Source organism: Mustela lutreola, chromosome X (genome assembly GCF_030435805.1).
Source record: "Mustela lutreola isolate mMusLut2 chromosome X, mMusLut2.pri, whole genome shotgun sequence".
In the NCBI taxonomy this organism is placed as follows: Eukaryota; Metazoa; Chordata; class Mammalia; order Carnivora; family Mustelidae; genus Mustela; species Mustela lutreola.
Window position 1 is genome coordinate 80,194,362 of NC_081308.1, and position 14,297 is coordinate 80,208,658.

Here is a 14,297-nt window from a genome sequence, read left to right on the forward strand (position 1 = left end):
GTAAGAGTGATTTTCCTTTCATGGTTATTTTTGCAGGGCAAGGATATAATTTACCAGCCAAACAACTGAAATTACACCTTGAAGAAAGAACAAGCAATGTCAAGCAAGGCGAGCTTTTCAGTCTCATAATGTTAATGGACAATTCATCAAAATCTCACACCCTTTTTTCCCTAAAAGTCTACACTAAATTAGTCTTCCATATGGCTAGTAATATGCTAAAACAAATAAAAACTTGTAAGCATTTACTTGATCTTTTTGCACCCTAAAATTCCTAAAGGCAAATATCACAAATAACAGAAATTATATATACAAAATATATAATTTTATACAATAAAAATGTGATAGCTATTTCTACAGGGACAGATTAGATAGTGGGTTATTTGGATCAAATCATCTGGCTGGAAACAACTCCGGATAAGTTACCTTAAAAGCACTGAGGAATTGAAAAGAGAATGCAGCCATGTTAGGCCAATTTGGGGAGGGAAACTTGAATCTAAAGAGACTAGAGGATTAGTTGAGTGCCAAAGTTGCTTTTTCCTTGAAACTCTTAAAGGGGTAAGGGTGACAGAAGTGCAGACACAGAGCACATTCAGTGTAAAAGTTCTTATAGGATACCTTGTCCATCATTAAGCTCAGTCCCAAAGGGCTACACTTTTGGGTTTAGGAGGAACCAGAACTAATCTCTCATCTCCTGAACCTCTGGAGAGAATGCTGCTCTGGGCCTAAGCAGAGCAGGAGAAGGAAAAGGAAAAGGAAAAGATAAAATAACCAATAAGTTGTTGTCATGGACCTGTCCTCATATAGATTTATTCCCCAGGAACATATAGCATAAATGGACAATGAATCTAGTTTTAAGTGGGGCATTAAAGGCAGCCAGAAGAGGGAGAGTACACTCACTACAAACTTCCGGGAATATCCAAAAATAGTTTTTTAAGGACAATAACCAGTGAAACAGTTGAAGATAATCAGATGTGTAAGGAAATTTTTTAAAAATCAGACATGAACAGTTTATATTACATTAATTGGTAATTTTCATGAATTTTGTGACAAAATCAGGCAATTCAATATGGAGTCCTCTCTTCTAATGCACAGATTATGTTATGTAAATATCATGACATCATCTTTATATTTTTCAGTATGTCAAAAATTAATGTATCATAGAAGTAGTTGCATGCTGTATGCTTTTCAGTGAAGTGTTGAAGATTAGTTACTAGCACTCATATTTAGTTACACAGAACCATTGTCAGCTTTAGTACAAGGTCTGATGCTTCTAAAATAGACATTGTGATTGGTATATAAACAGATATTTCCAATAATAGCCACACAGAATCATTTTCTGAGTTATCTAGAGAATAGTAAAAGATAAATCCATTTTTAATTTTCTAAACTCCAGTGTAGCTAAAGTAGAAAACAAAACCAAATAATTAAAGTGACAACAATAAAATCTTCACTCAAATCCAAAAAGGTTACTATAGTAACTTGAGATTGGAACATTAGAATAAAAGTAGAATGAAAAGATAATCTCAAATGCTATATTAATGTTCTTTAGAAATATTTATTTAATTTTTTAAATTTATATTTTATTTCTTTTCAGCATAACAGTATTCATTATTTTTGCACCACACCCAGTGCTCCATGCAATCTGTGCCCTCTATAATACCTACCACCTGGTACCCCAACCTCCCACCCCTCCGCCGCTTCAAACCCCTCCGATTGTTTTTCAGAGTCCATAGTCTCTCATGGTTCACCTCCCCTTCCGATTTCCCCCAACTCCCTTCTCCTCTCTAACCCCCCATGTCCTCCATGTTATTTGTTATGCTCCACAAATAAGTAAAACCATATGATAATTGACTCTCTCTGCTTGACTTATTTCACTCAGCATAATCTCTTCCAGTCCCATTCATGTTGCTACAAAAGTTGGGTATTTGTCCTTTCTGATGGAGGCATAATACTCCATAGTGTATATGGGCCAGATCTTCCTTATCCATTTGTCCGTTGAAGGGCATCTTGGTTCTTTCCACAGTTTGGTGACCGTGGCCATGGCTGCTACAAACATTGGGGTACAGATGGCCCTTCCCTGATACTGATGATTATCTGTTTTTTGTGTGTTGAGTTTGAGGAGCTCCCATTTCATGGATTTCCTCTCTGTTTTATTGACTGTTGCCTTTGCTGTGCAGAAGCTTTTTGGCAGACTTACTTTTTTAAAATTTTTTAATTTATATTCAATTAATTAACATATAACGTGGTAATGGTTTCAGAGCTAAAGGTCAGAGATTCATATATAATAAACAGTGCTTGTTACATCATATACTCTCTTTAATGTCCATCACCCAGTTGCCCTATACCCCCAGTGCCCTCCTCTCCAACAACCCTCAGTTTGCTTCCTATGATTAAGTCTCTTGTGGTTTGTCTCCATCTCTAATTTCATCTTATTTTATTTTTTCCTCTCTTCCCTTATGATCCCCCATCTTGTTTCTTAATTTCCACATATGAGTGAGATCATATGATAATTGTCTTTCTCTGATTGACATTTCACTTAGCATAATACCCTCTAGTTTCACCCATGTTGCCACAAATGGCAAGATTTCTTTTCTCTTTTCTTTTATTTTCTTTTTTTATCCTTAATGGCTGAGTAGTATTCAGTATATATACTGAATACTATATATATATATATGTATATATACACACACACACAAACACACACATATATCCATATATATAAATGGATATGTACATATATACATATTTATATATATATATATATATATATATATATATATATATATATGTGTGTGTGTAACTGAAACAGGAAGAAATAGAAAACCAGCAAGGAAACTGTTTTGTGAGAAGGGCTTACATTGCATATATATGCACATATATATATGTATATATACCATATATAGGCTTGAATTAGCATATATATATATATAGAGAGAGAGAGAGAGTATATATATACTATGTAAAAAGCCCAGCTGTCCATTGACAGATGAATGGGTAAAGAAAATATGTCATGTGTAATATATATTACACATGACATATACATCATATATATTACACATGACATATTTTCTTATATATATAATGTATATGTCTATATATATTATATATATATAATGTCTATATATATTAATGTATATGTCATGTGTAATATATATTACACATGAAATATTTTCTTTACCCATTTGTCTGGGTTATATATATATATGACATATTTTCTTTACCCATTCATCTGTCAATGGGAAGCTGAGCTTTTTACATAGTTTAGCTATGTGGATATTGATGCTATAAATATCAGGATGCACGTACCCATTCAGATCACTACTTTTGTATCATTGAAATAAATCTCTCTAGGAGGGCAATTGCTAGATCCTAGGGTAGCTCTATTTTCAACTTTTTTAAAAAAATATTTTATTTATTTATGTGAAAGAGGGAGTGAGTGAGCAAGAGAGAGCATGAGCAAGGGGGAGGGGCAGAGAGAGAAAAAGAATCCCCACTGAGCAGGGAACCTGACGTGGGGCTAGATCCTGGGGTTTCAGGATTATGACCTGAGCCAAAGGCAGACAATTAATCAACTGAGCCATCCAGGTACCCCTACTTTCAACTTTCTGAGGAACCTCCATACTGTTTTCCAGAGTGGTTATACCAGTTTGTATTCCCACCAACATTAAAGGGATCCCATTTCTCCACATCCTTGCCAGCATCTGCTGTTTCCTGAGTGGTTAATATTAGTCATTGTGACCCATGTGAATTGGTATCTCACTGTGGATTTTATTCGCATTTCCCTGATACTGAGTGATATGCAGCTTTTTTCATATATCTGTTGGCCATTTCTATGTCTTCTTTGGAGAAATGTCTGTTCATGTCTTCTGCCCATTTCTTTATTGAATTATTTGTTCTTTGGGTGTTGAGTTTGACATATTCTTCAGAGATTTTGGATATTAACCTGTTCTCTGATAAGATATTTGCAAATATCTTCTGCCATTCTATCAGTTGTCTTTTGGCTTTTTATCTTGATCAACTCACAGTGGCTCATTTTGTCTTTGTTTCCCTTGCCTTTAGTCTTGTCTAGCAATAAGTTCCTGAGGCTGAGGTCAAAGTGGCTGTTGCTTGTGTTCTCTAGGATTTTGATGGATTCCTCTCTCACATTTAGGTGTTTCATCCATTTTGAGTCCTTTTTTGTGTATGGTGTAAGGAAATAGTCCAGCTTCATTCTTCTTGTGTGGATGTTCAATTTTCCCAACACCATTTGTTGGAGAGAATGTCATTTTTCCATTGGATGTTCTTTCCTGCTTTGTTGAAGTGTAGTTGGCCATTGAGTTGAAGGGCCATTGGGCTCTTTATTCTGTTCCATTGGTTTATGTGTCTGTTTTTGTGCCAATACCATTCTGTCTTGGATATCAAAGATTTGGGTATTTTTTAAGGTTTTATTTATTTATTTGACAGAGAGAGAGATCACAAGTAGGCAGAGAGGCAGGCAGAGAGAGAGGGGGAAGCAGACTCCTGGCTGAGCAGAGAGCCTGATGCAGGGCTTGATCCCAGGACCCTGAGACCATGGCCTAAGCCTAAGGTAGAGGCTTAACCCACAGCTTAACCCAGGCATCCCATGATCACAGCTTTGTAATACAGCTTGAAGTCCAGAATCGTGATGCCACCAAGTTTGGTTTTCTTTTTCAACATTCATTTGGATAGTCAGGTCATTTCTGGTTCCATACAAATTTTAGGATCATTTGTTCTAGCTCTGTAAAAAACAGTTGATGATATTTTGATAGGAATTGCACTGAATATATAGATTACTCTAGGTAGCATAAGTATTTTAAATATTTGTTTTCCAATCCATGAGCACGGAATTTTTTTCCATTTCTTTGTGTCTTCCTCAATTTCTACCATGACTGTTCTATAGTTTTCTGTGTATAGATCCCTTGCCTCTCTAGTTAGGTTTATTCCTAGGTATCCTGTGGTTTTGGTGCAGTTGTAAATGGGATTAAATCCTTAGTTTCTCTTTCATCTGTCTCACTATTACTGTATAGAAATGCAACTAATTTCTGCCATGTTGCTGAATTTCTGTATGAGTTCTAGCAATTTTGGGGTGGAGTGTGTTCCATTTTCCACATAGAGTATCATATCATCTGTGAAGAGTGAGAGTTTGACTTCTTCTTTGCCAATTCAGATGCCTTTTATTTCTTTTCTTTTTCTGATTGCTGAGGCTAGGATTTCCAGTACTATGTAGAACAGTGGTGGCACTGGACATCCATCATTTTCCTGATATTAGGGGAGGAGATCTCAGTTTTTCCCCTTTGAGAATGATATCTGCTGTGAGTTTTTTGTAGATGGCTTTTGATATTGAGATTACATTCCCTCAATCCCTACACTGTGGAGAGTTTTAATCAAGAAGGGATGTTATATTTTGTCAAATGCTTTTTCTCTATTGAGAGGATCATATGGTTCTGGTTCTGCTCCTTTATTAATGCAGTATATCACATTGATTGATTTGTGGATGTCAAACCACCCTTGCAGCCCAGAAATAAATCCCACTTGGCCATGGCGATGAATAGTTTTAATGTACAGTTGGATCTTATTGGCTAGTATCTTGGTATGAATATTTGCATTCATGTTCATCAGGGATATTTGTCTGTACTTCTATTTGGTGAGGTATTTGTCTGGTTTTGAGATTAAGGTAATGCAGGACTCATAGAATTAGTTTAGAGGTTTTCCTTCCATTTACACTTTTTGAAACAGCTTCAGAAGAATAGGTATTAATTCTTCTTTAAATGTTTGGTAGAAATGCCTTGGGAAGCCATCCAGTCCTAGACTCATTCATTGGGTGATTTTTTATTATTGCTTCAGTTTCTTTGCTGGTTATGTGTCTGTTCACGTTTTCTATTTCTTCCTGTTTCAGTTCCTTTAGTTTATCTTTTTAAGAATATATTTATTTAGGGGTGCATGTGTGGCACAGTCATTAAGCAGCTGCCTTTGGCTCAGTTCATGATCCCAGGGTCCTGGGATCAAGCCCCGCATTGGTCTCCCTGGTCAGGGGGAAACCTGCTTCTCCCTCTCCCACTTCCCCTGCTTGCATTCCCTCTCTCGCTGTCTCTCTCTCTCTCTGTCAAATAAATAAATAAAATCTTTTTTTTTTAAGTAGTTATTTATTTTAAAGAGAGAGAAAGAGAGATCATGAGCAAGGGGGAAGTATCGAAGAAGAAGCAGACAACCCACTGTGCAGGGATCCTAATGGGGAACTCAATCACAGGACCCTGGGATCATGTCCTGAGCCAAAGGCAGAGGCTTAACTCAACAAGCCACCCAGGAGCCCAGTTTTAGAATGTATATGTCTCTAGGAATGCATCCATTTCTTCCAGATTGCCTAATTTGTTGGCATATAGTTGCTTATAATATGTTCTCATAACTATCTGTATTTCTTCAGTATTGGTTATGATCTCTCTTTTTTCATTCATGATTTTATTAATTTGGGTCCTTTCTCTTTTCTTTTTGATAAGTCTGGCCAGGGATTTATCAATTATATTAATTCTTTAAAGGAATCAGCTCCTAGTTTCTTTTATCTGTTCTAATGTTCTTTGGTTTCTATTCATTGATTTCTGCTCTAATCTTTATTCATTCCCTCCTCCTTCTGGGTTTAGGATTTATCTGTTGTTCTTTCTCTAGCTCCTTTAATTGTATGGTTAGGTTGTGTATTTGAGACCTTTCCTGTTTTGTGAGAAAGGCTTGTATTGCTATATACATCCCTCTTAGGACGGCCTTTGCTGTATCCCAAAGGTTTTGAGCAATTGTTTTCATTTTCACTTGTTTCCATGATTTTTTTTAATTCTTCCTTACTTTCTTGTTTGACCCATTCATCCTTTAGTAGGATGCTCTTTAGCCTCCATGTATTTGAGTTCATTCCAAATTTCCTCCTGTGATTGGGTTCGAGTTTTAAATCATTGTATTCTGAAAATATGCAGGGAATGATCCCAATCTTGTGGTATCTTTTGAGACCTCATTTGTGACCCAGTATGTGATCTATTCTGGAGAATCTCCTATGTGCACTATAGAAGAATGTGTATTCTGTTGCATTAAGATGAAATGCACTGAATTTATCTGTGAAGTCCATCTGGTCTGGTGCATCATTCAAATCCCTTGTTTCCTTGTTGATCTTCTGCTTAGATTATTTGTCCATTTTTGTGAGTATATGAATAATACAATCATAATCCTATGATTATATTATTGTCAATGTATCTCTTTAGTTTGGTTATTAACTGGATTATATAATTGGCTGCTCCCAGGTTAGGAGCATATATATTTACAATTATTAGATCTTCTTGTTGGATAGATCCTTTAATTATGATATAGTGTCCATCCTCATCTGTTATTACAGTCTTTGGCTTAAAATCTAGTTTATCTGGTATAAGAATTGCTCCCTCAGCTTTCTTTTCATGTCCATTAGCATGAAAAATTATTTTCCACCCCCTCACTTACAATCTGAAAGTGCTGTATCTAAAACATCTCTTGCAGGGGTGCCTGGGTGGCTCAGTTGGTTAACTGTCTAACTTTGGCTCAAGTCATGGTCTCATAATCCTGGGATCAAGTCTCTCATTGGGATCCCTGCTCAGTGGGGAGTCTGCTTCTCCCTCTGCCTGCCACTCTCCCTGTTTGTACTCTCTGTCTCTCTCTCTATGTCAAATGAATAACTAAAATCTCCAAAAAGTAAATAAAATGTTTCTCTTACAGACAACATATCAATGGGTCTTGCTTTTTTATCAAATCTGACACCCTGTGTTTATTGACTGGGGCATTCATCCCATTTACATTCAGAGTAACTATTGAAAGATATGAATTTAGTACCATTGCAGTACCTGTAAAGTCACTGTTTCTATATATTGTCTCTGTTCCTTTCTGGTCTATGTTACTTTTGGGGTCTGTCTTTGCTTACAAGATCTCCTTTAATATTTCTTGCAGGGCTGGTTTAATGGTGACAAATTCTTTTAGTTTCCATTTTTCCTGAAAGCTTTTTAACTCTCATTCTATTTTGAATGACATCCTTGCTGGTAAAGTATTCTTGGCTGCATATTTGTCTCATTTAGTACCCTGAGTATATCATGCCAACCCTATCTGGCCTGCCAGGTCTCTGTGGATAGTCTGCTGCCAGTCTAATATTTCCACCCTGATAGGTTACAGAACACTTGTCCTGAGTTGCTTTCCGGATTTTCTCTTTGTCTCTGAGATTTTCAAGTTTCACTATTATATGTTGAAATGTTGATCTCTCTTTATTGATTTTGTGTGGAGTTCTCTGTGCCTCTTGAACTTGAATGCCTGCTCCCTTCCCCGGGTTAGGGAAGTTCTCCACTATAATTTGTTCCAATATAACTTCTGTCCTTCTCTTTCTTTCCTCTTCTTCTAGGATCCCAATTCTAATATTGTTTTGCTTTATGGTATTATTTATCTCTCAAATTCTCCCCTTGTGTTCCAGTAGTTGTTTATCTCTCTTTTTTTCAGCTTCTTTATTCTCCATAATTTTGTCTTCTATATCACTAAATCTCTCTTCTGCCTCACTTATCCTAGAAGTTAGAGCTTCTAATTTTGGTTGCATCTTACTAAAAGCTTTTTTATTTCGATTTCATTAGATTTTAGTTCTTTTATTTCCACATTGTGACATTCTCTAGTGTATTCTATGCTTTTTTTCAAGTATAGAAAAGATACTATAGGTACTATCTTTCTTATCATTATTTTGAACTTATACCCATACTGATTATGTCCCTGGCAGTCAGTACTGTCTCTTGTTCTCTTTTTTGAGGTGTGTTTTTCCATCTTGTCATTCTTATAGGCAGTGGACACTTCTCTTTTTGTAGAATTGCAACTATTCTTTTCTTGAATCTCTGGTTGAATTTGCAGGTGATCAGAATGATTTGACAGCAATCTAGCTAAATTCCTGGGACCAGTTGAAATTAGATCTCCTACACCTCTGCCATCCTGGACTATCTCTGGGCAGTCTACATATTTTAAGAATTTTCATTTAATGTTGTGTGGACCTTCACCTTTATTGCTGAAACTTTGAACAAGTGCCAATAAATAATGACTGAGAGGATACTGAACAAGACTTATATGCATTTAGAGACCTGTAAAGTATGAATGAATGCTACCTGTATTTTCAATTGTTTGTATTAAATTTACATTCATTCTGCCTAAAGTTATTCTTCCAAAATTAAGTTACATTTGATCTGATTCCTAAGTTATTAGTGTTTAAGATATCATACCAGTTTTTAGGAAATATGTAAACATTGTGTGTATATATATATATATATATATATATATACTGGTTGATAAACTAAGCATATTTGTAAGAACTGTCCCAATACATTTAATAAATCTGTCCCATCAAAGTGTTTCTGGTGTTTTTCTACAAATACTGTCACCCTGACATTGATCTTTATCTCAATATATTCTCTTAATAATTAGAAACAGTATACATTTGTAAATTAAAAGTTAAATATACATTGCATATTCTAAGTTAGCAGGCCAAAGAGACTATTTTTCCCTAACTGAAAATAAGACAAATGATTACCATGCTACAGTACTTGTCTAACTCTTATATTCATTAATTATTTAGGAATAATTCTGTGAAAATCCAGAGAACACTTATGATGGTGAGTTTTCAACAGTTCTAGAAGATAAGAAATGTTCATGAATTTATCATGTATTAAAATGTAGAGAAAAACCATTGCTCATTATTTCAAATTCCATCCCAAGTTGTCACAGAAAATATTTCAGATAATTTTACCTAATTACACTTTCATCTAACCAATATGCCACTGATCTCAACCCTATTTCCAATTATACTATATGGTTACAACATTGGTGGGCCTAATGTGTGTGTGTGTGTGTGTGTGTGTGTGTGTGTGCGTGCACGCGCGCGCTCGCCCATGCATATGTGCAAGCAGGCGTGTGTGTGTTTTGTTTTTTTTCTTTTGCAATAGGAGCATAAAAATAGAAATTAAGAGCCAAGGTCTGAAATCAAACTACCTGGATTCAGCTCATAATAATACCTATTTAACTGAGTTAGTACATGGAAATCCTTAGAGGAGTTCTGGTACATTGTATGTGTTATATAAATTTTAACTATCATTATATATGTTTGTTATCATCATTTTTTTAATGGTATTATAACATACAAAGCTTTCTCGAAGAAGGATCTTTTTTTCTGAAAAGTGAAATTTAATACTGAATTTTATTTAATCTTAAATGCCTTTGATTATAAGATACATTAATTATTTTATGTACCTCTAGGAAATAAGTATTACCAGTTAGATATGACACAATGTTTTTCTATCACTTACAATCTTTATTGAAAGGGTTATTTTTTGACATATTTACACAGAAAATCTCACGATATATTATTCTAGTCTGTATATTAAAAAAATAAATAAATAAGAGAACTAAATTGGTTTACAGCAGTCCTGAAAAAAACTTCCTCACATTGAGTCCAGTTCTTCTGTATGATTTTCAAGTCAGATGCATCATGGCCCATGTTTTTCCACACAATATTGTTTTCTGTGTCTTCAAAAACATCAGTAGTGAGGCATTTTTACAGAGGCTCCACTCTAGTCACCAGGAATTTCTATGAAGCCATTGACACTTATTCTACAATTTCTGATGATGGAGTTCTCTTGGTTATATCAGAAAGTGTTAATAAAAAGTTTAAAAAAAAATCAGGACTCGTCCTTTTCTGCAATGATTTTGTTGAGTGAAACACTGAAGGATTGTAGTTGTCCGATCGTGCCTTTAGGAGCAACAATCATATCTGGGCATGCGCAACAGTGGTAAATAAAGCATGACTATTAGCTAGCCTAAAGTAACTATAGAATGTCATCAGAACTAAGGCACATTCTAATTTTAAAAATGAAAATCTTAAAGAAAGAATGTGCTTTTGAAATAATAGAATATGGTGACTCATTATTTTGATTTTCTTTAAAAAATATATTTCACCACTAGTGAACTTGGCATAGTTACATTTTGGGGTGAGGATTTATTCTTCTGTGATTTGCTTTTTTACGTCTCTTGTCATTTTTCTATTGAGGCATTTTCCTTTTTCTGTCATTTTGTAATGATTCTTATATATAATATATATTAACTCTGTCATCTTCAGAATTTCCCCAAATCTATAGTTTGCCCATTGACTCATTGGATCTTTTTCCATACCAAATATTATTATTTTTATATAGTCAAATAAGTTTACTTTTTTTTTTATAACTTCAGGTTCTCCAGCCTTCCCAATGTCTCTTCTGTTCCTAAACTAAAAATGTAATCAATTTCTTTTTCTTCCAGGGTTTTTATTTTTATTTGTTTACATGTATTTAACCCATCCCTTTTTCTGGTGTGTTTTTTAAAAAATATATTGTGAGATAGGAGTCTAACTTAATTTTCTTCCATATGAATACTCAGTTATCCCAGCACCATGTATGACATATTTCATCTTTTCCCACTGAATTTAAAATGCTGTCTTTGTTGTAGATTAACTTCTCATATATGCAGAGATCTATTATGTGGTACATTTTAGTCTTCAATTTATCTGGAATTTACTTCTTTGTAAATGGTTATCCAGTTGTTTAAAGTTGTTTATTAAATTTTTATGCCTTCTCCACTTGATTGAAACATGATGTTTTCACACATAATGAAATGTGGATGTTTCACATCCATATGACTATTCCACATCCATATGAATGTTCCATCCATATCAGTGCAAATAGCAAGATTTAATTCTTTTTTGTGGCTGAGTAATATTCCATTATATATATATACATATATATGTGTATATATATATATATATATATATATACATATTTATTGAACCATTTATTCACAATAACCAAATTGTGGAAGCAGCCCAAGTGTCCATCGATAAATGAATGGATACAGAAGGAGATATATATATACACACAAGGGGATATATATGTATGTATATATACACACAAGGGGATATATATATACACACACAAGGGGATATATATATATATATATATGCACGCACACACACACACACACACACAAGGGGATATATATATATATATATATATATATATATATATCCCCTTGTGTATCCATTCATTTATCGATGGACACTTGGGCTGCTTCCACAATTTGGTTATTGTAAATAAATGGTTCAATAAACATAAGGATGCATGTATCCATTTGAATTAGTGTTTTTGTATTTTGGGGGTAAATACCCAGTAGTTCAATTACCAGATTATAGGGGAGTTCTGTTTTTAACTTTTTGAGGAACCTACATAATGTCTTCCATAGTGGCTGCACCAGTTTGCATTCTCACCATCAGTGCAAAGGATTCCTTTGTCTTCACATGTTTGCCAACATTTGTTTCTTTTTTTAATTCAGCCATTCTAATATGTGTGAGGTGATATCTCATTGTACTTTTGATTTGCACTTCCCTGATGATAAGTGATAATGAGAATTTTTTCATGAGTCTGTTAGCCATCTGGATGTCTTCTTTGGCGAAATATCTATTCATGTCTTCTAGCAATTGTTTAATTGAATTATTTGTTTGGGGTGTTGGGTTTTATAAGTCCTTATATATTTTGCATAGTAATGCTTTATTAGATATCTCATTTGCAAATATATTCTCCCATGCAGTAGATTGCCTTTTAATTTTGTTGATTGTTTCTTTCCCCGTGCAGATACTTTTTATTTTATTGAAGTCCCAATAATTTATATATGTTTTTAATTCCCTTGCTTCAGGAGACATATCTAGGAAAAAATTACTATAGATGATGTTGAATATGCTAATACATACGTTCTTTTCTAGGGTTTTTATGATTTCAGGTCTCATGTTTTGGTCTTTAATCCATTTTGAATTTATTTTTTGTATGGTGTAAGAAAGAAGTCTAGTTTATTTCTTTTACTGTCAGTTTTCTCAACACCATTTGTTGAAAAGACTGTCTTTTTCCCACTGGATATTCTTTCTTGGTTTGTTAAAGATTAATTGAACATATAGTTATGGGGGGTTTGGGGGATTTTCTATTCTGCTTTATTCATGTGTCTATTTTTGTGCCATTACCATACTGTTTAGATTACTACAACTTTGCAGTATAATGTGAAGTCCAGCTTTGCTTTTCTCTTTCAAGATTGCTTTGGCTATTCAGGGTCTTTTGTGGTTCCATACAAATTTTAGGATTGTTTGTTCTAACTCTGTGAAAAATATGGTTGGTATTTTGATAGGGATTGCATTAAGTTTGTAGATTGCTTTGGGTAGTTATACACTTTAACAATATTGGTTCTTCCAATAAATGAGCATGGAATATATTTCATTTCTTTGTGTCATCTTCAGTTTCTTTCACCAGTGTCCTATACTTTTCAGAGTAAATGTCTTCCACTTGTTTAGTTAGGTTTAGTCCTACCTATCTTATTATTTGTGCTGCAGTTGTAAAAGGGATTGTTGGTGTGTAGAAAAGCAACATATTTTTGTACATTGATTTTGCACCCTGAAACTTCACTGAATTTTTTACCAGTTCTAGCAGTTTTTGGTGGAGTATTTCATGTTACTTGCCAAAAATGAAAGATTTGTTTCTTCCTTACTAACATGAATGCATTTTATTTCTTTTTGTTGTCTTATTGCTGTGGCTAGGAGTTCCAGTACTATCTTGAAAAGAAGCGAGGAGAGTGGACATCCTAGTCTTGTTCCTGACCTTAGGGGCAAAGCTCTCTGTTTTTCACAATTGAAGGATGATGTTAGCTGTGGGTTTTTCATATATAGCCTTCATAATGTTGAGGTATCATTATTGACAGTTTTAATCATTAATGGATGTTATACTTTGTCAACTTTTTTTTCTGTATCTGAAATGATCATATGGTTATCCTTTCTCCTATTGATGTTATGTATTACATTGAATGATTTGCAAATATTGAACCAACTTTTCATTTCAGAAATACATCTCCTTGATCATGGTGAGTGACTTTTTAAAATATGTTGTTGAATTTAGTTGACTAATATTTGCTTGAGTATATTTGTATGTGTGTTCATCAGGGAAAACGGCTTATAGTTCTATTTTTAGTGGTGTCTTTATCAACTTTTGGTATCAATATAATACTGGCCTTATGAAACAAATTTGGAAGTTTTCCTTCCTTTTAGATTTTTTGAAGTAGTTTGAGATGAATAGGTATTAACTCTTCTTTAAATGCTTGGTGAAATTCACCTGTGAAGCCATCTGTTCCTTGAATTTTGGTTTTGGGGTTTTTGATTACTGATTCAACTGATTTCCTGCTTACCAGTCTGCTAAATTTTCTATTTCTTCCTGTTT